Source organism: Onychostoma macrolepis, chromosome 01 (assembly GCF_012432095.1).
Source record: "Onychostoma macrolepis isolate SWU-2019 chromosome 01, ASM1243209v1, whole genome shotgun sequence".
Lineage (NCBI taxonomy): Eukaryota > Metazoa > Chordata > Actinopteri > Cypriniformes > Cyprinidae > Onychostoma > Onychostoma macrolepis.
The window spans coordinates 32,288,501-32,304,053 of NC_081155.1; the positions used below are offsets into that span (position 1 = coordinate 32,288,501).

A 15,553-nucleotide genomic window follows, 5' to 3' on the forward strand; every position below is an offset into this window, starting at 1 on the left:
ACCTTGAGGAACAGAAAGAGGTGTGTGTGTGTGTGTGTGTGTGTGTGCGTGTGTGTGTGGTGGGGGGAGTCAAGTAAAGCAGGGGTTTATTTAAAGGCATTAGTTAATCAGGAGAACACAGTCGACAGTTGAATGAGGAATGTGTGTGTGATATGATGATTTGGTGCTCTACAGGGAAAAGGGCTGTTTAAAGTCATTAATGTATGCCTGCAAGGATAACCTGATCATTACAGAGAAAACTTGTTTTTGAAGGTTAAAGATGATTGCGTGTTGTCAGAAGCTGGATGAGGCCATCAATCAGTCAAAAGTGAGATGATAAGAAAGTAGTGGGTGATATGACATGTTGAGCTTGTTATTAAGGGGTGTGCAAGCAGTAGTTGTTCATGGGTACAACGTCCCAACTTGGCACATTAATATATAATTCAACTGATGTGCTGTCACATGCATCTATTGCCACATTATAATGAATAATAATGTTTTGGTTAGCATCCATCAAAAAAAAAAAAAGATAAGAGTCAGAATAAATATTGTCATTTGTATTTTTAAAGTATTTTTCTGTCTGGATTATCTGGGGGAAAAAGGCATTACAATATTTCTTCATTAGATTTCAAGCTAAAATATATCTATTTAATCAATATCACAGAAGCAAGAGTGTCAAGTCACATTTCCATACATAGCACTTTATACAATATAGATTGTCTCAAAACAGCTTCACAATAATAAAAAATAACAGTATTATTGTTGCAAAGTTCTTCAAGTATGAATCAAATACATTTTCAGTTGTAAAGCAGCCCTAAAAAGATAATAGTGTCACTATTCAGCTCAGGTTAGTTCATTGTTAAATTTAGTTAACAGCATGAATGTTGCAAAGTTCAATACTATATATTTTTACAAAGTGAACTCAGCTATAAAGTCAGTTCAGATTTTATGCAGTTTAATTCAATAATAGTACATTGATAGTGCAAGTTTATTAAATTATGAAATGACGTTACTGATGATGTACTATTTGACCACAGGATGCAGTTGTGTGCCCTTCAAGTAGAAGTCATGTAGAAGTGGGAAACTTAGAATTCTTGGTGATACGCAAGTTGTGACGTTGAAGGCTCATGTTGATTTAAAATTTGATAGAGGAAGAGAGAGATATCAGTGAGCAGAAAGCAGTTCTGTAGCTAATGGTGTAAAGTGCATCACTCAACATTTGTGGTTTGTTTTATGGTACAAAAATATTTAGTTGCAAGTTGCAACTTTGTGTATAAATATGTGATAGAAATGAATATTTTCATCATTTTGAATTCAGATGTAGTTATTTGGGATTATTTTTCACAGTATAATTCTTTTGTTTTGTTTAGACTGTTTCCATGTTATTTTTCCAGACTTAAATGTGTGATGTCAAAAGAACGAATGCTCAAATCTGAAGTATGAGTTTCAGGTGTACTTGAAGGCAGCATATGTGTACTGACAAATAAGATGATGTTATATTGTGATATCGTGTTCCTTCATGGCATGTGTGTGAATGCAAGCACACAGAATATAGGAATGCTCTGGCATGGTAAATTTTCCTGAATCACAGATGAAGCGAAGCAAAGTGTGAAACCAGAACTTACTGTTGTACTCAATCAATGGTACGATACAATTTCATTTATATCACCCCTGCATTGTAGTATGCATTTATGTGTGATGTTCATTTACTCTGAACTTATGAGGATAGACTTTGAAGCTTTAACAAAGCGCATTTTCTGTCATAAAGTCTCAATAACATCTGCATATTCAAATTATAAATGACAGGAGTGATATGTTAATGCCTTGGACCTAATGCAAATGTGGGTGCATCTCTCTCTCGTCCAAGGTCAAATGCAGAAACACCCATGATTTCTGATTACCACTGATTGACGGATAGGCTGTCTTGTCAATTGACTTTAATGTCTATGCCAATAACAGCTGACAGATCCAATTAGTTCATAGATTTTACCTTCTCATTAATTTGAAAATCTAAAAAACTACAACCAAAAATGTTATTTTGTGTATTAGAACTAATGCTATACACTCTTTCATAAAAATGGTTCAGTACCAGAACAGTACCGGGTTAGGGTTAGAGAAACAAATTATGATGGGTAGGAAACAACAATTCATAGACATTTTATGAAGTATAACAAGTACGTGCAGAGAGTGTGTTGACAGTCTGTGTAGATGGATGTTTGAGCTCCAAAAAACAATATTGAAATGGCTTTGAAAAGATTTTTTTGTCAGTTACAGATTTTTTTTTTTTTTTAAAAGGGCTGGAATAAAGAACCCTAAACTTTAACACAAAACAGTTATTCAGGATGATATATTTCCAAATAGAACTGTTATTGTGTGTGAAGAACCTTTAAAGAACCAACTTAAACTTTTTTAAGAGTGTAGAACAAGCATGCATTTGTTTGAAATATTGGTCCCACTTTATATTAGGTGGCCTTAACTACTATGTACTTACATTTGAATTAATCATTGGGTACAATGCACTTATTGTGTACATACATGTTTTTACATTGTACTATACCTATATGTAATTGCATCTGTAATTAATTTCTGTAATTACATTTATAATTACACTGTTGACCCATCCCTTACACCTTAACCCACCCTTAAACCTACCCATACCACCAAACCTGCCCCTAACCTTACCCGTATCCCACCTCAATAGCAGCAAAAGTGTTTTGAAATACAATATGACCACAATAAGTACATTGTACTTATTTTTTGATGTAAGTACATAGTAGTTAAGGCCACCTAATATAAAGTGGGACCGAAATATTTGTAGTTATTACTTATCCTTTAGTTGATTCTGCTGGAAGAATATGCTGGGAGAACATTGTTTTCTGGTCACGATTCCCAGTATGAATATGGCATACAAATTGCCATACTGAAATTCCCTACTGTACTGACAACACGTTTAGACAGCTAGAGCAATTGACACACAAATGAATCCCCAGTGCATTTACATGTGCAGCCCCATTCACACACAGGCATATCCCATAAGCCCTGATGTGTGGCAGTGCCAGCTCAGACAGCAGCAGGAGCAGCAGGCTCTCTCTGCTGTTCCGTGTGACTGCTGATCAAAGTTTCATATTTAGCTTTCTGACTGCATGCAAACTGTCTGCAGATCACTGTGTGTGAGCACAAGTTGCAGCTGGATTATGAATATGTTTCATAGTTTGAAAAGCACACATACACATGGAATTAAATACGCAAAGTAGAATGAATGAATATATATATATATATATATATATATATATACATACAGTGGTTAAAATAAGTATTGAATGTGTCACCATTTTTCTCAGTAAATATATTTCTAAAGGTACTGTTGACGTGAAATTTTCACCAGATGTCGGTAACAAGCCAAGCAATCCATACATATAAACAAAGCAAAACAAATAAGTTCAAAAATTTAAGTTCTGTGTAATAAAGTGGAATAACACAGGGGAAAAGTATTGAACACATGAAGAAAGGGAGTTGCAAAAAGGCATGGAAAGCCAAGACACCAGCTGAAATCTATCAGTAATTAGAAAACAATCCTCCCCCTTGTCAGTGGAAATTAATATTAGTTGGTTCAGTCCCAACTGATGGCCTATAAAAAGGTGTCTCATGACCAACGTGTTACACAAGAAACATTTCATGATGGGTAATCGCAACGTTATTGTTGCAAAACATGGCATTGGTTACAGAAGGATTGCTATACTTCTGAATGTTCCAGTGAGTACTGTTGAGGCCATAATCCGGAGGTGGAAAGAACATCATTTTACCATAAACCGGCCACGACCAGGTGCTCCTCACAAAGATTTCTGACAGAGGAGTAAAAAGAATTGTCAGAAGAGTTGTCCAAGAGCCAACGATCACTTGTGGAGAGCTTCAGAAAGACCTGGAATTAGCATGTATAATTGTTTCAAAGAAAACAATAAGTAATGCACTCAACCGCCTTGGCCTGTATGCACGCTCACCACGCAAGGCTCTATTGCTAAAGAAAAAGCATGTTAAACTCGTTTAAAGTTTGCTGCACAACATTTAGATGAACCTATGAAATAGGGTAAATGTACCTATTAAGCTCACGTACCCATTAAGCACACTTCCATTTTTGAGATCAGATTATAAAAAGAAAAAATAATTTATTATCCTACTCGATGTCTTAACCAATTGATATGTTTGTTACTATAGACCTGCTATAATTTCAAGTCAATCAGATCATTGCACACTGAGATATGGGTCTCCATGTGTTCACACTGTCTGGCGGCTAGTTTGAAAGCTGTCTAAAAACTTTCACCAAAAGAGGAGCCCCTTAAATGTGCGGGTTTTTTTAGATGTTTAAGCCTTTATTTTGGGTTAGTTTCACTACTTATTGTAAAATTAAGAGATTAATGTTCAGACTTTTGCATATTATAATCTGGAACTTGGATGTGGGAAATAATTACATTAGATCTAAAAGATAGATTTAGCAACATAGTGCAGATGCTACAGAACACAGTTAGCTGACTAGCTGTATAAGATTGTGTGCTACGCTAATATATTACTTCACAGGCATTACTGGTTTGTATTTTTACATCCATAACAGGGGCGGATCTAGAAAAAATTTTTTTGGGTGGCAAAGGGGTGGCATGGGGTCTGTGAGGGGTGGCAACACCAATGCAAGCATGCATAGTTTTTGGGGATTTATTGTCTGATGTGGACAGTTGTGTTCACAAATATTCCATTACCATTAAGTAATCATCTATACTGTTTAAAATGAAAAATAAATAACAACATTTCAATATCCATCATGGCACCAAGTCAATACACAATATAAAAAACTTCAAGAGGTTATAAATGTTTCTGAGCTTGTATCATTAAAGAAGACATTGTGTTATTACCAGAGATGGGAATGTCTGTAATCACCCAGAGCACTAGTCTAGCAACACCCCAGCAACTGCATAGCAAAAGCCTAGCAACCATCCAGAATTTCCTAGCAACCAACTAGCAACACTTTAGCAAACATCTAGAACATCTAACTGACCAAACTATTTATGTTTCTTAAACAAGACCTTAAGACAAGCCAGCATAAATGTATCTTTCACACTTTTCAATCTAGTTATTACAGGTAGCCTATTCTTAAATGCTTACACACAATTCAAATACACAGATGACTTTCCTGCTCAGTAAACACTCATGAGATCAGTAACACTTAACAAAAAACTCTTATTAGGATTCAGGAATTATTTTTGCAGCTCAATGTCTATTACAGTATACAACATAAATTAAATTACAGATTATAATAATAATAATAATTCAGCAATGAACAGATCATTTTCATTTTACTACTGTAAAGTAATCTTGCAGTAGATGAAAAAGACTAGAAAAGTTCAAATACCAAAGAATTGTATATGAACTTGGTATGCACCACAATACAGTACAGTACAAAATAAAAAAATTTAAAAAGTAAATTCAGCATCCTCTGCACATTTGGTCAAATTTCATTACAGCGTACAGTACTAACTCTCCTGACACAAGACTAGCTATATCTAGGCAGTCATTTCACAGTTCTGCAAACATGCAGTACACATAAAAAAATGGTTACAAATAAAATTTGACTGTCACATGTTTGAAGGTGTACAACATGTGCTACAGTTTACTGTACATATAGAAGAGTGGGTCACACTTTATATTAGGTGGCCTTAACTACTATGTACTTACATCAAAAAATAAGTACAATGTACTTACTGTGGTCATATTGTATTGCAAAACACTATTGCTGCTATTGAGGTGGGATATGGGACAGGTCTGGTGGTATGGTTAGGTTTAAGGGTGGGTTAAGGTGTAAGGGATGGGTTAACAGTGTAATTATAGATATAATTACAGAAATTAATTACAGATGTAATTACATATATGTATTTTTAAAAATATAAGTACAATGTAAAAACATGTATATACACAAGTGCATTGTATCAAAATTTGATTAACTTAAATGTAAGTACATAGTAGTTAAGGCCACCTAATATAAAATGGGACTGAAGAGTGAAATTTCCATCATGTACTGGTACTGTACTGTAATTATACTGAATGTATAAGTATAAAACCCATGTATATTATTCGTTCAGCTCTCTCCTCTCTCCGTTGTTAGGATGCAGAGATTCTGATTGGTGTAATCAGTTTTGCTACCTAATGTTTAACTTACTCATTGTTAAACTTTTTGAGAAATGTGTTTTGAGAACTGAATTAATGATTTGGGAAAATGGCCAACTAAAATCAGTTATATTGTGTTAACAATCGAGAAAACTGCAATACAAGATTCTTACCTAACTCTGCTATTAGTTTTTGTGATCGGCATCTTCTTATTGATTTCATGTTACTCTTTCGTTCGATATGGCAGAAAGGCCTAGATATCCATGATGAAAGTGGAGCGAGCGGTCGGAGAATCGGATCACCAAACAATTACGGGATGAATCTCAGACATATCTGGACGGGATTTGATTTCTCAGAGGACTTCTGAATAAACTGAGAAGCAGTATCTGAATCACGAACATATGTAAAAACAATTCGTTAGTGAATGGGCTGCGCTTTGTATTTTTGACTCAAAAAGAACCGGTTCATAAGAGTCATTTGTTAATGAAGCCGACTACACTAGGCGCGCTGCGTGCGCGTGCAACCATCGTGCACTGTCATCGCCGCGGCTGAAAAGTAGCACATGAAACACCGTTTACATTTATATTTTATTCTGTGATAATTCTGGGGTGGCAGGTGGGGTGGCACAGCTTCTTCTTAGGGTGGCAGTTGCCACCCCGTGCCACCCCGGTAGATCCACCCCTGATCCATAATATTATAACTTGACAGTTTATTGCTGGTCTGTCGTTTTACAGTGCTGTAATTTTTAAAGATTTCATATTATTTTAAGGTGAGCTTAAAGGGTACACTACTATGAAAATCACACAGCTTCAGTGTGAAATCAATAAAAAAAAGTATAATTTCATAGATATTGTTAATAGTAGTTGTTCATATTAAAATATGTATGAACTTAATACATGACCTAGACTATTTATTTAGTAAAAATCCTGTCATTTTAATAAATATTACATGAAATTTATAAAAAATTGTTGCTACTCCCATTAAGCTCAGTGTGCTCTCTTTAAGCTCTTCCACATTGAACATCTATGTAAATACTTCATAAACAGACTTTACATATTAACTGATGGTTGTCACTTTAAGTTAAGTTAATCGATTTCCTATGGATTCTGTCGATTCAAATCTGCAGGCTGGCTCTGATCTTTGGCAACTAGCATCAACTTCTCCAGACTGTAAATCTGTGGAAAATCGGGGCAAAAATCGTGTAGTGTATTCCAGCCTTAAGAGACTATAGATAAGTTGACATCCATTTAAAAAGAGGTTTCATAATGAGGCTAGTTTCTGCGTTCATCCCCATGAATTAAATGTTTTATTGGTTTGTTTTATTTGATTTTTGAATGTGTTATTTAGCTGAACGTGCACTAGTCTAGATGTTGCAATGTGCTTAAATGGCACGTCATTATGAATATAAAACTGATCAAATTGAATGCCTTGTTGCCTGATTTTAGTGTTCTGTTTTTTTGTGATTGACTTTGTACCTTCAAAAATATATATTTTTACAATTATTCTTTAAAGATTTTTCTAAAAATAAACAAGAATTTTTAATAAAACATGATGTGAGCTTAATGGGAACAGGGGTGTGCTTAAAGGGTACAAAAATGTACCCATTAAGCACAGCCAGACTTTTTGAATTTAATGATGTATATCTTAATTGAAATGCTTTTGTCATTTAAAATAAAATTTTAATATTTTTGTGTGAGAGATTAATATTTTATTTTACCATAACTTTTTGTACTGAAACCAATATCTTGTGCACTAAAAATGTCTCAATGTAGATTTTGGTGAGCTTAATAGGTACGTTTACCCTACTGGCAGAATATAGTCTTGTCAGACGAGACCAAAAATTGTACTCTTTCGATGCCATAATACACACCATGTTTAGAGGTCAAATGGCACTGCACATCACCCCAAAACATCATGGTGAAGCACTGGCAAAATTCATATAGTTGAAGGAAGGACGAATGGAAAAATGTACCAAGACATTCTTGATAAAAATCTGCTGCCCATATTCCAGGAAGATGAAGATGAAACAAGGGTGGACATTTCAGCGAGACAATGATCCCAAACACAGCCAAGAAAACTCTCAATTGGTTTCAGAGAAAGAAAGTAAAGCTTCTAGAATGGCCAGCCAGTCACCTGACTTGAATCCAATAGAAAATTTATGGAAAGAACTAAAGATCAGAGTTCATAGAAGAGGCCACAGAACCTTCAAGATTTGAAGACTGCTTGTGTGGAAGAATGGGCCAAAATCACACCTGAGCAATGCATACAACTAGTTTCTCCATACAGGAGGCGTCTTGAAGCTGTCATTACCAACAAAGGCTTTTGTACGAAGTATTAAATCAATTTCAGTAAGCGTGTTCAATACTTTTTCCCTGGGTCATTCCATTTTATCACACAGAACTTAATTTCTGAAATTATTTGTATTGTTTTCTTTGTATGTATGGATTACTTGGGTTGTTACCGACATCTGGTGAAAATTTCATGTCAACAGCACCTTTAGAAATATATTTACTGAGAAAAATGGTGACATGTTCAATACTTATTTTACCCGCTGTATATATATATAAAATCACACACACATATGATCATATATTTTGCCCCCCATTGCATCTCTCAAATACAGGACTGAGGGGACATGTTCTTCTTGATATTCAAAGTAGCGGTCAGTATTTAATGACCAATTATACCAGGGTCAGAGATTAACTTTTCAATTAAAGGGCAATGTTTGCCCCCTGGAATTGATTTCCAAGGACATTTTTATAATTAACTTTATAATTAATGTATTTGTTATTATGTCAAAAACCTAAATTATTGGTTTAAGTTGATATTTGACATTAAAGATAACAAATACATTAATTATTTCAATCGGTCAGAAAAATTATATCAACCTTAAGGCACATTAAGCCATCTTTACACTGCATAAGTGGAACAGAAGCTGCATCTGACATGGCAATTATGTGACTGTTTAATGCTCAAAGGTAGAATGCATGTACAGTATTTATACAACAATTGCATAATTCTAAATAGCCTACATAAAGTTACAAATGTTGATGAAATACATACGCTTCTCTGTGTTTGCGGAAACAGCATGTCTGGCTACAAATTCTATATTCTGGCTACAAAACAAGCTAAGAACTAGAACTAATTGCATTAGACAATCAAGATTTACCCTTGGTTATTTTAGTAGCATGAAAAACAAAACATTTATTCAAACTGGGAATAAATTATATAAAGAAAGCGAGCAAAGAACATTTCTCATGACTGAAGCGCTCTGTGACTTCTGTCTAGTGTGAGTTCTGCACACTTGCTAAAACTAAAAAAAATCAATTATATAATCACTATAGCTGTTTATACTGTTGAATGAATCTTTTACCACACTTTGTTGTCTGTGATGAGAGAATTCAGAACAGTGCAGATGAGCATGCACGCTCTTCTGAATGCCTCTTTTTGGCCATTGTATTCATATGTTCAACAGAAATGTGTGTCATTGGTTACGCTCAATGTGGTTATGCTCAGTGTTGCAAACATGAGCAGATCTGTTTTTTATTTTATCACATTTCACTTTAATTGCAACAGCCATAAACAATTTTGTTTAATTGTGCAGGGGCATTGTTTTTCCCTTTAATTTTGGACCCTCAATTATGCAATTGTACAATATCATGCTTGTATTGAAGATTTATAATCTAGTGCATATAATTGTGCATATTCAAGATGCATTACCCCTAGTTTTATGTAATTGATGTCAGACACCATTAGCATTTGCCCAGAAGACTTTTTTTTTTAAAGAGAATATTCTTGTTGTTAAATATGTTGACATTACTAACCTTTCATTTTCTTAGGTTTTTTGTTTGTTTCTTTGTTTGTTTGTTTGTTTCATCTAAATTTCAGGTCTTTATGTTGTTTACAATGTGTGATCTTATGTTTGAGATCAAGAAATATCTGAATACTGTGTCTAAACTACATTACAGTATGCTTAGGTCAGTTCAGGGTTTAATGTTGATAAATTTTATGTGTCATGTTGAATTGTTTCCATAAAAGTACTACACTAGTCAGCATTTGAGGTGGATCAAGACGTTTCATCAAAGTTGTCCTAAACCCTAAAACCAAATGCGTTCTTGTCTTAGGACAACTTTGATTAACTTTTTTGATCCATTTCAAATGTTGACTACTATAGATAAACTGACCAACTTCTCCAACATTAAAGGGATAGTTCACCCAAAAATGAAAATTAGTCCAAGATTTACTCACCCTCAGGGCATCCTAGGTGTGTCTGACATTCCTCTTTCAGACGAACACATTCAGAGTTATATTCGACATTGTCCTGTCTGTTCCAATCTGTATAATTGCAGTGAATGGTGCCCCTGTTTCTGAATCTGAAAAAAAATCCAACGATCATAAAACTACTCCACACGGCTCCGGGGTGTTAATAAAGGCCTTCTGAAGCGAAACGATGCGTTAGTTTAAGAAAAATATAGATTCTTAAAACGTTATAAACTGGAATGTCTAGCTTCCGGTCTCTGAAGCAGGCATGTTCACAACAAGGGAGGCAGTCAAGCGTATGACGTAGGCATAATGAAATTCGCAACATAAGATCCAGGGAGAGAGTGATGAACGTGCATGCATGAAGCAAAACAAAACACCAAAAAAAAACTTATTTAAACATCCCGGTTATCGACACGAACGCACCATTTTAATCAAAACAGATACAATTTACTTGTTCACATGGTTTCCCTGTGCTGTACACAAAACTTGGTTCTCGCGAGATTATATGCTTCTCCCCGAATCTTACGTTACGCCTTTCATTACGCCTACTTCATACGCTCGACCGCCTTGTGAACACGCCTGCTTGAGAGACCAGAAGCTGGACATTTCAGTTTATAACATTTTAAGAATCTATATTTTTCTTAAATATAGTAAATCTTGGACTAATTTTCATTTTTGGGTGAACTATTCCTTTAAGTACATGTGCATAGATCTGTAGTCCAACTTTGCACCATACTGGCATGATTTCAGGTGCACTAAAAAGATCATTTATTCATTGCTTTAGTCTGACTGAAATTGAACTTTTAAAGTGCAAGCAAACACACTTAATTCTCCAATCAATTTCTGTTCTATTGGTTAGAGTGTAGATCATTCAGTGGCTTCTGACAAAATAAGAGACTCTATATATCAACTAAAGACTAAATACTTTTGGTTGTTGGCAGTGGTTTTAGTTAGTGTGTATATCATGTTTGCATAGATTTATTGTGCTTAAAAAGCCAGGCTGGCTTGAGGAGTGGGCGTGATCTGTGTCTAATCCATTTCTTTCTCTTCAATGATCAGTCACACATTCTCAGATCGGATTAAGCTCAATACTCTCAGACTAGTCTATCAACCACTAGAACTGCAGGCACCGATTCAGCTCTTTAGTCCTCTTCCTAAGTTTAGCATAAGAGAACTGACCTCACACCGGTGACAATGAGCTTACCACTTTCAATAGTCAAAAAAAGTTGCATTTGTATGTAAGTTAAATATTTTCTGGTGTGTCAGTCAGTGGTGAGTCCTGAACAAATTTCATAGTGAGTATCATGAAGTGCATCCCTTTCCATAGTCCACGGCACTTTTACCCTATATTTTTTCTCAGGGCTGCACAGTTATGTTACTTTACTACATTGCCATCCAGGCAAATCTTTAATCACCAATAAAGATGTGCAGCATGATGAATATACTGTACCATGGAACAGTCGAAACTGGTAGATATTTTGCCATCCAGTTTTTTTAATACCTATGTATTTGCATGGCTATTAGTGGGCAGGACTGCAACAAAGAAGCATTGAGTAATGTGAAAATACGAACTTCTTAAGGGGTTTAAGTGTTGGTTGCAAAACAATGTTGATGTCACGATTGCAACAGAGAGGAGCAAGGAATGCGGAGGCGAGGGAATATCACAAACAAAAGTCTTTAATAATCCATACACAGTGTAACACAGGGCAGGCTGGAGACACACATAGCACATCAAGACGTGTAAAACCGGACAAGGGAACATAGAGCAGACAACACTTTAAATACAGGACTTAACGAGGTAATTAACGAGACACATCAGAACCAAATGAACACAATCAAACAAGGGAGAAAGGAGCCAGGGAGGAGACAGGAGGGGCTTCGAGCAGGAGGAGCCAAGCAGGACCCAGGCCACAGCCATAACGGCGACCCACGGTAGAGCCGACGGTAGGAGGAGCCATGGTGGAGGAAGGGCTGCAAACAGGAGCAGAAGTTCTCCCTGGGCCAAACTTTGGAATGGAAACCCTCTCTGTGTTGGACTCGGGGACACAAGCGCTCTCGGGGCTGGACTCGGGAACGGGATCCCTCTCTGGGCCAAACTTGGGAACAGGAGCCCTCTCTGGGCCTAATTCAGGAACAGGAGCCCCCTCTGTTAGTGTTAGTGAGGCCAGCAGGGGGTGCTCACCCTGTGGTCTGTGTGGGTCCTAATGCCCTTGTATTGTAACGGGGACACTATACTATTAAAAAGCACTGTCCTTCAGATGAGACGTTAAACCAAGGTCCTGACTCTCTGTGGTCATTAAAAATCCCATGGCACTTCTCGTAAAGAGTAGGGGTGTTACCCCGGTGTCCTGGCCAAATTCAATCCACTGGCCCTTGTCAATCATGGCCTCCTACACTCTAAAAACTGCTAGGTTAAATACAACCTAGTGCTGGGTAAATATTGGACAGAACACATGTTGTTTTCAACCAACAGTTGGGTTAAATGTTTAACCCAACCTTCTGGGCAGTAACCCAACCGCTGGGTAAAAACAACCCAATCGCTGGGTTCATCCATATTTTACCCAGCGCTGGGTTGTATTTAACCCAGCATTTTTCAGAGTATAATAATCCCCATCCACTTGATTGGCTATATGACTCTCTCTCCTCTCCACCTGTAGCTGGTGTGTGGTGAGCGCACTGGCGCCGTTGTACTGTGGCTGCTGTTGCATCATCCAGGTGGATGCTGCACACTGGTGGTGGTTGAGGAGAGACCCCCCCCCACATGATTGTAAAGCGCTTTGGGTGTACAACAATACACAGTAAATCACTATATAAATGAATCATTCATTCATTCATTCAACAGGAGACCTCTCTAGGATAAACTCAGGAACAGGAGTCCTCTCTGGGCCAATCTTGGGAACAGAAGCCCTCTCTGGGCGGACCTTGGGAACGGAAGCCCTCTCTGGGCTGGACATGGAAACAGGAGCCCTCCCCTTGCTAAACTCAGGAACAGGAGCCCTCTCTTGACTCTGGTCCAGGGCAGGAGCCATCTCTCGGCTCTGGTCAGGGGCTAGAGTCATCTCTCGAAACTCAGGAACAGGAGCCCTCTCTGGGCTAAACTCGGGAACAGGAGCCATCTCTCGACTCTGGTTAGGGGCTGGAGTCAACAGTGTTTTCCTCCTCATTCTCCTCCTTTGGATTGAGGTTAAATAGATTGCTGCTGTCATCATAGGGCTGGGGAGTGAATCGGCCGGCGGGCTTGACTTGGGAACAGAGTCTCTTTCTGGACTGGACGGTGAAACAGAGGGCTCAGAAGAAGGAGGGAGGAGAGGGGGAAGGTCAGCAGAAACATCCAAAACCCCTCCTTCTGAATCTAACAGTCCCAGATCCACAATAAGCTCACCCTCAGCCATGGCGCACTGGGCGGAGCGCCTCTCCACGCTCTTGCTGTCCACGGCTCTTTCCCTCGTGGCGGGCGATGTAGCCGACTTTTGCACCTGACGTTATCAGCAGCTCCAGCTCTGTGGCGATCCTCAGCACTGTCGCTCCGTGCGGCGATGGCTCGTTGGTCACAGTGGGCTCGGGCTCTCCATTGTCAGTGGGCTTAGGCTTAGGCTCCGCACAACTGGGAGATGGTGGGCTGGGCTCTGGGTCTGGAGTGGAACTGGCGAGATCATCCTCAGGAAAGATGATGAGTGGAGATCCGTTTCTCGCCAGTATACACTCCACAAAGGCGGCGAAATCCGGATAGTTGGTATGATTAGCGATCTCCAGGAATAGTCTGGTATGACCCTCAAGAGATCTATCCCCCTGCTCCAGCAGGAGGAGGAGGTATTCCAGCTGGGTGAAGGCATCCATGGGGAAACAAAAAACACTGAACAAAACACGGGATAAAAATGGGGGGGAAACACGCCAATAAACTTTTTGCCGGTTCGGTGTTCTGTCACGATTGCTACAGAGAGGAGCAAGGAACGTGGAGGCAAGGGAAAATTGCTAACAAAAGTCTTTAATAATCCATACACAGGGTAACACAGGGCAGGCTGGAGACAAACGTAGCACATCAAGACCTATAACACCAGACAAGAGAATATAGGGCAGACAACACTTTAAATACATGACTTAACAAGGTAATTAACGAGACACATCAGAACCAAATGAACACAATCAAACAAGGGAGAAACTGGGTCATGGGGAGAAAAACACACACAGACAGTCCATGGGCGTGACAGTTGACATTTTACAGTGATTTTAAAATAATTTGACAGTGACTTCAAATGTTCCTCATACAATTCATTTGTTATGAGTAATCATCTTTTGTTTGCTCTGTCAAGATCCAAATAAAAAAAGAAAATAATCAAGTGAAATGTGTGTTTTATTTGTACAGAACCTTTCGAGTTTTTAATTCATTCACTGAACAAGTTTTTTGGAAATGCATTATGCATTAAAGGAGTAGTTCACTTCCAGAATAAAAATTTCCTGATAATTTACTCACCCCCATGTCATCCAAGATGTTCATATCTTTCTGTCTTCAATCGAAAAGAAATTAAGGTTTTTGAGGAAACCTTTTTCTCCATATAGACGACTTCAATGGTGGCCAACCGGTTGTATGTTCAAGTTGCAGTATCATTGCAGCTTAAAGGGCTCTTCATGGTCTTATAGCGAAACAATTGGTCATATTCTAAAAAAATTAAAAATGTATATACTTTTTAACCACAAATGGTCGTCTTGCACTAGCTCGACACACATTACCTAGTCACGTTAGAAAGGTCATGCGTAACATTGGAATAACTGACCCAGTGTTTACAAAGTGAACGTGCAAAAAAAGTCAAACGCCGTTTACAAAAAAGGTAAAACAGCGATATAGGATGATTTTGAAATTGGAAGAGAAAATAAGATGGAGTTTTTCGCCCTATCCTACCTTTTTGAACTGAAGTACACAGATGAAGAACTAACCACATGTGACTTTTCCAACATGATTACAAGTCGCACATGTGCATCGCAGAGCATTTGTGGTTAAAAAGTATATCAGTTTTATTGATTAGAAAATGACATTGTTTCACTAGATAAGACCCTTATTTCTCGACTGGGATCATGTAGAGCCCTTTGAGGCTGCATTGAAACTGCAATTTGGACCTTCAACCTGTTGGTCCCCATTGAAGTCCACTATATGGAGAAAAATTCT

At 37.7% G+C, this 15,553-nt stretch overlaps 1 protein-coding gene across 7 annotated transcripts in view; it reads left to right on the forward strand.

Annotated features, from left to right (window-relative positions):
- gria2a (glutamate receptor, ionotropic, AMPA 2a) overlaps nucleotides 1-15,553 on the forward strand; it is a 45,414-nt gene that overhangs the window by 8,614 nt on the left and 21,247 nt on the right. The window lies entirely within an intron of this gene.